Genomic DNA, 12,328 nt, shown 5'->3' on the forward strand with positions numbered 1-12,328 from the left:
ATTATTTTATCACCTCTTATTATCCAAATATGACTCCTTAAGGAAAACATTAGTGGCGAGGGATTAGAGAAAAGTGGTGTCTGATTAGGAAGCTAGCAAAATAGCTAAACAAGCTTATCCGTTGAACAATTTGGGAAATGTCACGATTCTCCCGTGTTCACAACCTGTAGGAACCGAAGCGTCATTTGAAAATGGCTGGCTTTGCATGCCTGTTAGTGGAAGCCGAGACAGGGAGCAATATTATATTTCAACTGGAATATAGAAACCAGTGTGTGTGGACATGCAGACTTTCTAAATCAGAGAAGAAAACTCACATCCAGAGGGAAATGAGATGTCTGGAGTTTCTGTGACAGAGAGATGCCTGGTGCAGAACCTGCTCTCCTCTGGGGGCCGGGCTTACAGGGCTGCCTTGCATGGCTCTTGATGCAAATGGTAAAGATAAACCTTCTAAGTGATATGTAAATTTTCCACACATTCGCTTTTTTTTTTTTTTTTTTTTTTAGTGTAGCCATAGGATGTATGGCCTATTTTTAAAAGATTTATATTTTAAAAAGAGTTTCTTAGCATTTTCTCTCTTTTCTTCCTATGGTTTCTATCCTCACCTATTGGATTAAGTTTCTACATTTCATTTTTATTGTTATGCATCACTCCGTTTATTTATCATGAATGTATCTTGCGTTATAGCGACAGGAGAATCTTCACCACATTTGAAAATAACCTAATTTCTTTTTTTTTTCAATTAAAGTTTATGGGGGTGACAATTGTTAGTAAAGTTACATATGTTTCAGGTGTACAATTCCCGTAATACATCATCTATATCTCACATTGTGTGTTCACCACCCAGAGTCAGTTCTCTTTCCATCACCATGTATTAGACCCTGTTTATCCTCTTCTAGAGCCATTATTTTTTACATACAATTTTCTGTGAAATTAAGGAACACTGATGAGCTACATTTTGATAATGCCCTGAATATAACTTCATTCACTTCATCCACAGCACTGGAGTGTCCCCTGTACTCTGAGCAGCATGTTCAGTGCTGGTGATTCCAGCTTGAAGAGGTGGCCCTACTCTTGTCCAGGGCCGATCTCAACCATCTGCACTCTGGATCTCCTTTCCTCCCACCTTATCTGGAATCCTTTAAATATCAATGAATTAAACCATTCACTCAGTCATTCGACAAACATTTCTGAGACTCTACACAGCCCTCTGCCAGGTCTGGAGGTAAAGGGGTAAAAAGAGAACCCCAGACCTGCCATGTTAGATGGAGTTTGCCATCCAGTGGGATGGCACTGTCTCCTCTTTGCTCCATCTTCTACCTGTCCACTGCACTGGACTTCTGCTCAGCCCCACACAACTGGGTCCTCCCGCACTAAAAGTACAGGGCAGTGCAGCCCTCCTTTGACACCTGCTTCTCCGTTGTGGCCTTTAGTCCACAACACTGTCCTCCTGCTCCTTCCCTTGCATTTCAGACAACTCCTTCTTCTTCTTTTTCGTGGACTTCCTTTATGTGCCTCTCAAGCAGTGCTGTTTTTTTTTTTGTTTTTTTTTACCCCAAACTACAGTGCTCCGCCTTTTCTCTTCCAGATTTGTACTTAATCCCCAGGGCTCTCATTCATGCCTCAGCCCCTGGCCTTCCCCTGAACCCCAGACCCATATTTTCAAGCGTCCAAAGGACCTCCTCTCAGGGACGTCTTACAAAGATGTCAAACTGAGGATCTCTGAATTCATTATGTCTAACCATGCCAACCAAACCTTCTTCCTGCCTTTCTTAGTTGATGATTTCATCACAGACAGAGATAATAATCCTAACTACATGCCGTACTACATGCAGTTATTGTGAAGACGAAATGAAATTATATGTAACATTTTACAAAGTGCTTGACACATAACAGACATTCTGTGTGTGTGTGTGTGTGTGTGTGCGCGCACGCGTGCGTATGTTTTAACTTTTATTTATTTTAAGTGTGTTTTTCCAGGACCCATCAGCTCCAAGTCAAGTAGCTGTTTCAATCTAGTTGTGGAGGGCACAGCTCATAGTGGCCCATGTGGGGATCAAACCAGCAACCCTGGTGTTACAAGCATTGCGCTCTAACCAACTGAGCTAACCGGCCACCCCTGTTTCTTCTCTTCTGTTTTTCTTTCTCCTTCTCCTCTTCTCCCCAACCAGACTGTAAGCAGTCTGATGACAGGGTGTGTGACTTCCTTATTTTCGATGAGGAGTAATTGTTTAGTGAACCACAGAACCTATCTGACAGGGAGCTGAAATATGCAGACCCTCTGAATCTGTATTTAGGAAACTTTGAAGCTGCCTGCCTTTCAGGTTTCTGTGTTCTTACTGTCAGGATAAACTCAATACAATGATTGCAGTAAATAATCAATAAGAGTTTCACAGTGTGTTTTCACACACATTAGGAACAGACAACCTATCCAACCTATCTTAATGCATTCAGAACACAATCTGCAGCCCACATTTCTAAAATTCGCCACAGTTCTCCATCTGCACATCGTGTGAGCCAAAGGCGTTCATGTCCTTAATTTTAATGGAGTCTTACATTTTTATCAAATTTGCATTACATCGGATGCCAAGGTATAAATTATTTTTGGTAAAATACCATCTTTATCCTGTGGGGGGAAATCAGAGCACTGAGTACTAATCGCACACTTCCTTCATGAGGAATTATTTGTTATAGCTTAGCATTCTCCATGACAATGCAGCCAAGCATGGTTGAATTGTGATCTTGCCCTGAAAAAAATACCCAACAAAGTTGATAGCTACCTGAAGCTTATAAGCAGGTACCCTCTGATTATGCAGAGATCTGTGTAATGTTTTTCTAATATAATTGTTGTGTGGTGTGTAGTGACTAATTGTATTCAGTGCTTGGAGCAAAAAGATCCACTCGTTTAAAAAGGCAGGTTGCAAGCTGCTGAGTCACAGAGCTTCCTTTGACAAAGAGGAAGCTGGTCCAAAAGAGCATTAGTGACAACTGGGGACACACACAGTCCACAGCACGGGCACAGAGTGGAATGTATCATACTTCTCTAGGCTCAAGACAAGCAAAAAGGAGCAGTCTACAGATCAGAAAGTACAAATACTGAAAGAGGCTACATTGAGCTTTATGCGGTTAAATGACTTGGAAAACCATTTAAACTAAGATTCCGCCCTCCCTCACCCCTCCCCCACCCCCGTTTTCACTTGGGTTATGGGTATTGTGTAGTTTGTAAACAAACATTTAAAAGTGAATTTTATTTGGTTTGTTACTCTAAACGAATTTTGTATGGAAATCTTGATGTGCATAAGGAAAACTTAATTCTATTTTTCTTAGATCATCATGCGTGGGGTCTTTACAGAGGATACTTCATGTGCTGGGCCCTGGACTGTGAGGATAACTCGCAGCTTTGCATGCAAGCGGCTCCACCTCACGTGTGAGGGGAGACCGATGAATCAACACAGTGATGAGTGCTGCGTATTCCACCAACAGGGGGCAGAATGAAACCCATAGGAGACACCTAACCCCACCTGGGAGGGTCATGGAAGACCCCTGGAGGAACTGACATCAAAGTGAGAAGCTAAAGGATACGTATGATCTAGCCAGGCATTAGGGATGGGGAGAGGAATTGGTGTTTCTAGACAAAAAGAGCAGCATATGCAGAGATGTGATGGTTGTGGGTGGGTGGAGGGGGGAGAGAGAGAGATTGAGAGAGAGATTGCAAGTCCTTTCTTCCATATTGGGGTGGGTGGAGCATGTGGGTGGGATTGAGTAGGAAGATAGAGAAGGCTGGGATAGTGGTAAGAGATGGAACACGGGCAGTGCCTGAGGCCTTATGACTAGTACTGGAAAGATTTTATCTTTGTTCTAAGTTCAATGGAAAGCCACTGAAGGATGAGCAATGATGAGTCAGAATTTAATTTTCTTAAGATTGTTTTGGCTGCAAATTGGAGAGTGGATTTGAGGGGAATGAGAGTGGATATCAGACAGGTTAAGGATGGGGTTACGTGGCCTGAGGTAGAACAATGGTGTTAGGGAGAAGTGGGCAAATTCAAGAGGTCTTTGGAAGTCTGATGGTCAGGATTGTGTGACTGTTGGTATATAGGTCAGGCAGTAGGAAGAGTCAAGCATGATGGGTACAAGAGAGGGAGCAGGTCGGGGAATCGGGCAAGAAGATGAGGAATTTTGGTTTCGGCGTGCTGAGTTTGGGGCAGGAGGTAGTTGGATGGTAGGTCAGCTCAGAGTCATCAGCATAAAGATGGAAATGACTCAATGGGAGTGGAGGTGATTGTGTGGAATAAAAAGAAAAGAAGACCAAGGACAAATATGTGAGAAACACTAACATTTTAAAGAAGAGTCAAGAAAAAAGATGCAGAGAAAGAGAATGAAAAGCTGTGGATAGAGGAATTCCAGGGGAGTCTTAAAAGCAAGGGGAAAAGAATTTTGAAGCGAGGATGTTCAACAGTGTGTCAAATCCTGCAGGAAGTTCAGACAAGGAAAGGAAGGAGATGTGTCCACTGGATTTAATGACAAAGAAGTTGGTGGTGACCATACAATGATTTCAGTCAGGGGTGTGTGTGTGTGTGTGTGTGTGTGTGTGTGTGTGTATAGGTTGCGGAATGAATGAATGGCAGCAGGGAAGCGGAGGCAGCTCTTTCATAAAGTGTAGATGACAAGGGGAGGAGATAGAGTGAAAGCTGCTTTGGGCAATTTGCACTGGCTAACTTAAGTGCTCTCCTAAAGACCAGCATTTATGGAATAGATAGTTTCCCTCCATAACTGCTCTGCCTGTACCTGTCAACCTTGGCTTCCCCTCACTTCTTAAGCCCTGTTCCCAAGGTCTTGACATCCTTACTACTTGTTCTCTCTTCCAACTTAAGTTAGAACCAGACAGTTCCATCCAGAGAACAACAGAGTGAATTATAAGGAAATGAACACCTTTAAAAATGCTACTCTTCATACATGATGACATTCTTTGACTAAATTTTTGTGTCAATTTGAGATACTGAATGTGGCATTAATGCAGGAAGAAAGAGTGGTATCAAGATTAGAATGAAATGTGACTATATTTTAGTTGTAGTTTGGAACAGGGATAGTACTAAGAGTAAGAAAAAGTCATGCAATCACCAAAGCAAATCGGATCATTCTAAATGTTGCTTTGAAAAAATTATATCAGATGGTGAGCTCTGTCACAAATGACTGGATCGTGCATATTGATTTCATAAATCCATTTCCTCCTTCAATACTTTCTCATGCCAGTGTAATTGAAAATCAAATCTTAGAGTAACTTAAGGAGATTGGAGTTATAAATGTCTCCAGGACCTTAGCTTTGCTGGGATTATAAATCAGAAGAGTTTGAAGGAGCCCAGGGTGCAGAAGAACAAGACGGCAGGTGTCAGTAATTCTGAGCAGAGGGCAGACAAGTCCCTAAGTGAGAGGGCTGTGCATTCCTGGGAAAAGTTGAAGAAGTGAGTGGAATCTCAGGAGAAGAGAAAAGTTTGGGGTTAATGAAGGACAGCATTAGAAGGAAGGGGGAGAAAGAATGTAGTGGAACACGTTATTCTCACAAGTTGGAGGGAGCCCAAAGCAGCAGGCAGCAAAATCTCTAAAGGGGAAAAAGAATTCAGGCAGAACTGTGGATTTCATCCAGCCTTATAAACAGTGCAGGATAAATTGTCTGCAGGACCACTGAAGCGAAGGGTACAAATAAGCCTGACACATTTCGATATTTATATGAAACAGCTGATAGAGAGATGCAATAGTACAGACAGAAAGAGAGATTTAAAGTCTCAAAGATGCCAGACTTCCTGAACCGAATAAGATCCTCTCCTGTTCAGGCATTTATTGGGTTCTTCAGCTTATTACTACTTGCAACATGTCCTCATGAACAGTCTCATGGCGTATGGTATGTCCTGCTTTATCAAACTACTTCTCAATTCAAAAACTGAGTGAGGCAAGCTGTGGTCACATTTCTCCCAGTCTGACTTCTTTCTCTCACTTTTCTAAGCAAAGGAATATTTGTGACAGCTTCCATGATGAAAAAGGCACATAGAAAGATCCTGAGAGGGCCTTCGATTCAAGATGCTCCCATAGGGCCAGCCTGGTGACTCAGGTGGTTGGAGCGCCATGCTCCTAACCCCGAGGTCGCAGGTTCGATTCCCACATGGGCCAGTGAGCTGCACCCTCTACAGCTAAGATTGTGAAAAAGGCTCTCCCTGGAGCTGAGGAGCCGGAGGTTGGCATGAGCAGCCGGAGGTTTGAACCCTAGTGGCGGGAGGAGAGGTGCAAGAAGGGGAAAAAAGATAAAAGATTCTCCCATCCATGTTTCAGATGGAGAGCGGATCACAGGTTTAAGGGTTCTAATGCTGTTCTTCTTCTAGAAGAAGAGGGAGTTTGTTCCCGCACGGTTGGTCTGTCTTTCACTCCCTCATTCATTCTACAAACATTACTAGGCCATCCCATGTGCCAAGAACTGGGGAAAAATAAGACTTTAAAGTTTGCAGGGCTTTTGTGTATATTATTATTCTAACTTAAAAATAAACTCACGGAGGATATGATCATTCATTCCCCTGCGGATGAGCACTTAGTAGCCATCCCCAGCCCACACCCGATGTGGCATATATGGCCTGACTGTCTAAGTCCAGGCAGGCTGGGACCATCTCCCACCCGTCTCGGGAACAGCCCTAACTAGCAATTCTGTCACTGTGGGGCCACCGGCCGGAGCTCACCCTCAGATCCTTAGGTGGAGGTAAATGTGGTAAAGTGGAGAGGGGGAGCAGCCTTCTCATGCAGGGCCACTAGTCCTTGATTTTGGATTTCAGGTCTCTTTCCACCCTGTAAAAGTACCCCAGAGGGTTGAGTTACAGGCTCTGAGATGCTGGTCAGACACCAGGAATTAAGATGCTGCACCCACAGTGGAGGACTGAGACACTCTGGAAGGTGGTCCTGTGCCGACCTGACGACAGGCCTGCACGATCGGTGTCAGTGACACGTGATGCTGTGAGATTCCTCACACAGGCTCACTCCCCTCAGACTCCCACGGCTTGGGACCTGCTGTTGCTCCTGGAATGTCTTCTTCAGTGCCTGTCCACTTGGCCAATGGCTGGCTCAAACATCTTCCGCTTGGGAACAGGCTTCTTTCTCTGTGCATCTGCTGTACCTTATACTGACCTCCATGATAGCTAATGTCACAGCCAGTATGTTCTAATAGCAGTTTGTTCTCACTTCCAGCCATTTGGCCGAGGCTGGGTTGACACCAAAGTGTGCATTCATTTCTATTAAGTGTAAAAAATCACCAAACATTTGGAATTGGACAGCCAAAGCAAATGGTTAATATCATTTTTAAGTTGACAACCTGTTCTCATGCATACATCCTCTGTGTCAGTAAGCAGGATACGCAGACCACCTCAGTACATGGAAGACAGAGGATGAAGGCGTCTGTTCCATGTGTGAGGATCATTTTCTTTTTTCACCCCAGGTAAATCTGTGAAAGCTGTGTTTTGATTTGTGGTTTTATTTTGGTTAATTCTCTGTGATTGAAATAATGGAGGTTCATTAACTATTTTTACACTGTAATCTTCAGATGATCATCCTTTGGGAAATTTTTTATTTTAGGGAAGGATGGCACACAAAAAAAGATGCTCTTTGCACCTCAAATAGCATCTTCTCAGAGAGGTCTCCCTTTCCACTTGTCTAAACTTTTTGTTACACTCAATTTTTTTTAATCCCCTTTCCGTACTTTACTTTTTCTCCTCTGTACTTTAATTATCCAACCTACTACATATTTTACTTATCTTGTTACTGTCTGTCTCTTCCACTAGAATGTAAACTTTTAGAAGGATTTTTATCCGGTTTGCTTACTACTGTGTCGTGCAGGAGACCCTGCTCGCTCCACCATTTGTCGTGCGGGGCGGCCTGCGGGGCCTCTAGTCCTGCTCCTCACATAAGAACGCAGGATATGGTGAGGCCAAAAAGGAACACCCACGGAGCCATAGGTAGGGGAGTCATACCACCATAGTCTCACTGGTGGCACTATAGTCTCACTAGAGGCTGGAGCCACACGACCTGCAACCTGCTGTCCACTTCTCTGCCTGCCAACTCACTGACTCACCAACCAGCACAGCCCAGGCAGTTATATCAGTGGCTAATTGGCTAACTGGTTACAGTTGACAGCCAACTAGCCACAGCTGATGGCCATCTACTACCCGAGCCAGCACCTTTCTATGTGAGGCCGAGAGCCTGGAAACTGCTCTCTGGGACTCTGTTCCCACAACTGAACCCCAAACAGCCAACAACAATGGCATACAGTAGGTGGTCAATAAATATTTGCTAAACGAATGAACAGCCTTTCTTGGCACCGAAATGAATCTGCCCCACAGCGGGGAGGGGCTCCATGTGCTTCTTATGTGCTTCACCCACGCTCCCAGGCTGCCCATGGAACTGAGACATCCCGTGTCCACACCCGGAAGCAGGGCCCTCGCTCAGGGTTCACACTTCAATGTGGGGCGTGGCAATGAGAAAGGAGGCTATGTGGGACCCGTATCCATAGTTAAGTAAGAGCAATAGCTTATGCTCTTTGCTCCATTTTTGACAAGTACATGTTATACCAGCCTGGGACATATTACAAAGTTTAATATTTGGTTATATATCTATGTATTCCTCAACCTATCTTTGTGAGTAAACGTTTTCCCAAATATATCTATTTAAAATGACTATTTCTGAATGAAGGGAAGGGAGGAACAAAGCACAATAGTTAAGTCCTATAACTTAGAGCCTGATTTTTTTGGGTCGGAGCCCTGATTCTGCCACTCACTCGCTTTATGACCACCTGTAAAATGGGAATAATAGTGCCTGTCTCATGGAGTGCTATGAATGAACACACAAAGTGCTTAAGAGTGCCTGACACACAATAACAACTATGGAAGTGTGGGGACAGAGCCCCAGAGAGCAGTTTCCAGGCTCTCGGCCTCACATGGAAAGGTGCTGTCTTGGATAGTAGATGGCAGTCAGCTGTGACTAGTTAGCCACTGGCCACTGATATAACTGCCATGACTGAGCTAGCAAGCATGGATTGAAGTTAGCAAATGGGTTGGTTGGCAGGCAGAGGAGTGGACGGCAGATTGCGGATCGTGTGGCTCCTGCTTCCTGTGTCTCCTGCTTCCTGTGTCTCCATTCCAGCCGCCAGTGAGAATATAGTGGTATGACTCCCTGTTTATGGTTCCGTTGGTGTTCGTTTCTGGCCTCACTATATTCTGCGTTCTTGTGCAGGGAGCAGGAGCTGAGTCCCTGCATGACAGAAGTGTTGGCAATTAACATTATTTATCATTATTATTATTCCTCCTTGAATAATCGTCTTGAGCTAAACCAGTTTGCTTTTATTAACCTGTTTCCCCGAAAATAAGACCTAGCCAGACAATCAACTCTAATGTGTCTTTTGTAACAAAAATTAATATAAGACCCAGTCTTATTTTACTATAAGATCCAGTCTTATTTTACTATAAGACTGGGTTTTATCTAACATAAGACTGGGTCTTATATTAATTTTTGCTCCAAAAGACGTATTAGAGTTCATTGTCTGGCTAGGTCTTATTTTTGGGGAAACATGGTACTAGTAGCATGTTTACTTAATGTTATTATAACTGATATTATAGTAGGAGAATCTGGCATTTTATTAACCAGAATGCCCTCTGGACTGGCAGTTATGCATATAGAGCAAAATAAGATGTTTATAATGATAAGTCTAGAACACTGGAAGATCTTGAATTAACTTCTGAATTATCAAAATTATTACAGCGTCAGGGTTGAGTGGATTTTATTGTAAAGAAACATAAACAACTTTTTTAAAATGTGGAAATCCAAAGCAGTAAGATGCAGAAGTCCTTTAATACGTTTACATTCTTGAAAGCTCGGGATAACTAGTGCACAGACTACTCTAAGTCTAAAGACATGAAGAGAGTTTTTGAGAACCAATAGTATTCTGTGCAGCTCTACAGCATGTCCTGTAGGCCAGAGGTGCTGGCCAATTGTGCAAACTCTGCATGATCTGGGCAAATATACAGAGGCCTGGATGTTGCCTGATTTCTCCAGCACCGTCTCATCTCAGCCCGACCCTCCTCATGTCATTTCAAGTTTGACTGTAATCCCCAAACCTTCTAGCATATTCATTATGCATCACGAATCAGAAGGTGCTCACCAGCAGTCTTTGTTCTGATATGTCTCTCCACCATTATTACCTGTGTGATGACCTGATTTTGTTACCAACAGCTGCAGTCCTTGGGAATGGGATTGGCAAGAAGTTGAAGCAGAACAGTAAGGGCCAAATAAATGAGATTAAGCTCAGGGTGTGAAAGAAAAAAAGAATGGAAGAGGAATTAAATTCATGAAAGTGGGATGAGTAGATCATAGGCAGAAAAAATGGGAAAATTTGAACTTTCAGGAGCCAAAGGTTCTAAATGATGTTTGCATATACAGTATTAACTCACCATGTGTTAAGCAGCGTGGTGTCAGATGGTTTATGTACAATTTATTTAATCCTCAAACCTGTAAGGAAGTTACCATTCTCTCCATGTTACTAAGACCTGGAGGCTCAGAGAGGTTGCCTAAGGTCACAGAACTAATATTTATGGCTGAGGGATTTGAACAAAGCTCAGTCTGAATCCAAACCCTGTGTTCTGTGGTGTCTAGAACTGGTTAAACAGGGCAGGCAGATAACCAAGGAGAAACTATCCAGAAATGTCATGATTCACAAGAGGTACAATCATAAGGCATAAGCCATATAGTGCCTAAAGAATAGCTTTTTTGGAAATGGAATTTTAAAAGTAGCAAAATTTTAAATGCTATAACTTTGCTGCAGCATTAGAATTTTATTGGAACATTAGTCACACATTATGTTAAAAATACTGGAGTAAGAGTACACAGACTAAAAATGATTGAAAGACTTTAAACAAGGGATAAATGGGACAAGTAAGGAGAGGAAAGGAGGGAAATTTTAGAAAGGTGTGTGTGTGTGTGTGAGAGAGAGAGAGAAAGAGAGAGAGAGAGAGAGAGAGGTGTGTGTGTGTGTGAGTATGAGTGTGTGTGTATGGTGGAAAGGAGTGGAGGAGGGAGGGAGTTGTGTGGTAACAGTCATCTAAGCTAAGACCGTTTCCATGGCTAGAAGATGAACAGATATTTGTAGCAGGGAGAACAACTCTCCACCCACTCCCTTACCTCACCCAGGGTGGATCTGAATAGGACTTTTTGTCCACCTCTATTTTCTACAAAGCAGCTAATTTTTCTTCAACATCAATTCAATTAAACTTCTCTGCTTAAAATCCTTCAATCGAATGCCACCTCACTCATAGTAAAACCCAAACTATGACTCTAACCTACAAGGCTCTATTTAATTTTCCCCTGCCACCTCTCCAGCTTCACCTCTGCCTCCAGCACTCTTGACTCCCCTGCTCACACAGCCAAGACCCATCCTTGCCACCGGGTCTTTGCACATGCTATTTCTTTGCGAGAATACTCTTCCCAACATGTGTCAATACTTACGTATGATCGTGCCAGAAGAGCCCTCTCTGACCACCATATCTTAAGTGAGTTTCCCTTGTTGTTTCTCATTTCACCATTTTATTCTCTTCACAGTGCTAATTGCAGCTGTAATCATGCACATGGTTTGTTCATTTGTTTTTATGTGTATCTTCTTCACTGGATTATAAGCTTCCTGAGGGCAGGGACTATATCTGTTTGCTATATCTAGTGACAAGGGACTTATTTACTTAATAGATGCCTGATTATAATAGTGTCTCCTTACAGTTTTCAGGGTGGCACATGCCCTACCTCAGAATGTACCTGATCTAAGACAAAGAAAAGCAGTCAGTACTTGCGATGGTTTGATGAGGTCTCTGGATAGTCAGATGTGACCACAGGGGTCAGTGAGCTCTGTTGCAGTAAGAAGACTTACTAGGAATTGTCTCTTGTAAAACGTAGAGGTTTAGGTATGGTTTTGAAGTAGAGGGATGAACCAGGGGGGGACTAGAGTGCTTTGCTCATCACTGAAGGCAGGGTTCCATTGAGGTAAGGGGACATTGAAAATTGAGGGGTTATCTTTGAATATTGAAGATTTCTGTTCTTGTGTTGTCTGCTGTTTTTGTTCCTGTTGTTTGTATAGAAGAGAGCGTATGCCTGTGAGTTTCTGTGTATGTGAATGAGCACGCACACACGTCGGATTTTAACAGCGGCCCACCCTCTAGATAACCAGGAAGAAAGAGAAACACAGTTGTCCTCTCACAAATGGAGAGACTGTAGAGAACTGGGCCCGGGACTGTTTTGCTGCAGCCTTCTCCCCACAACCCACCCA

The sequence above is a fragment of the Rhinolophus sinicus genome, linkage group LG04, assembly GCF_036562045.2.
Source record: "Rhinolophus sinicus isolate RSC01 linkage group LG04, ASM3656204v1, whole genome shotgun sequence".
NCBI classification, from domain to species: Eukaryota; Metazoa; Chordata; class Mammalia; order Chiroptera; family Rhinolophidae; genus Rhinolophus; species Rhinolophus sinicus.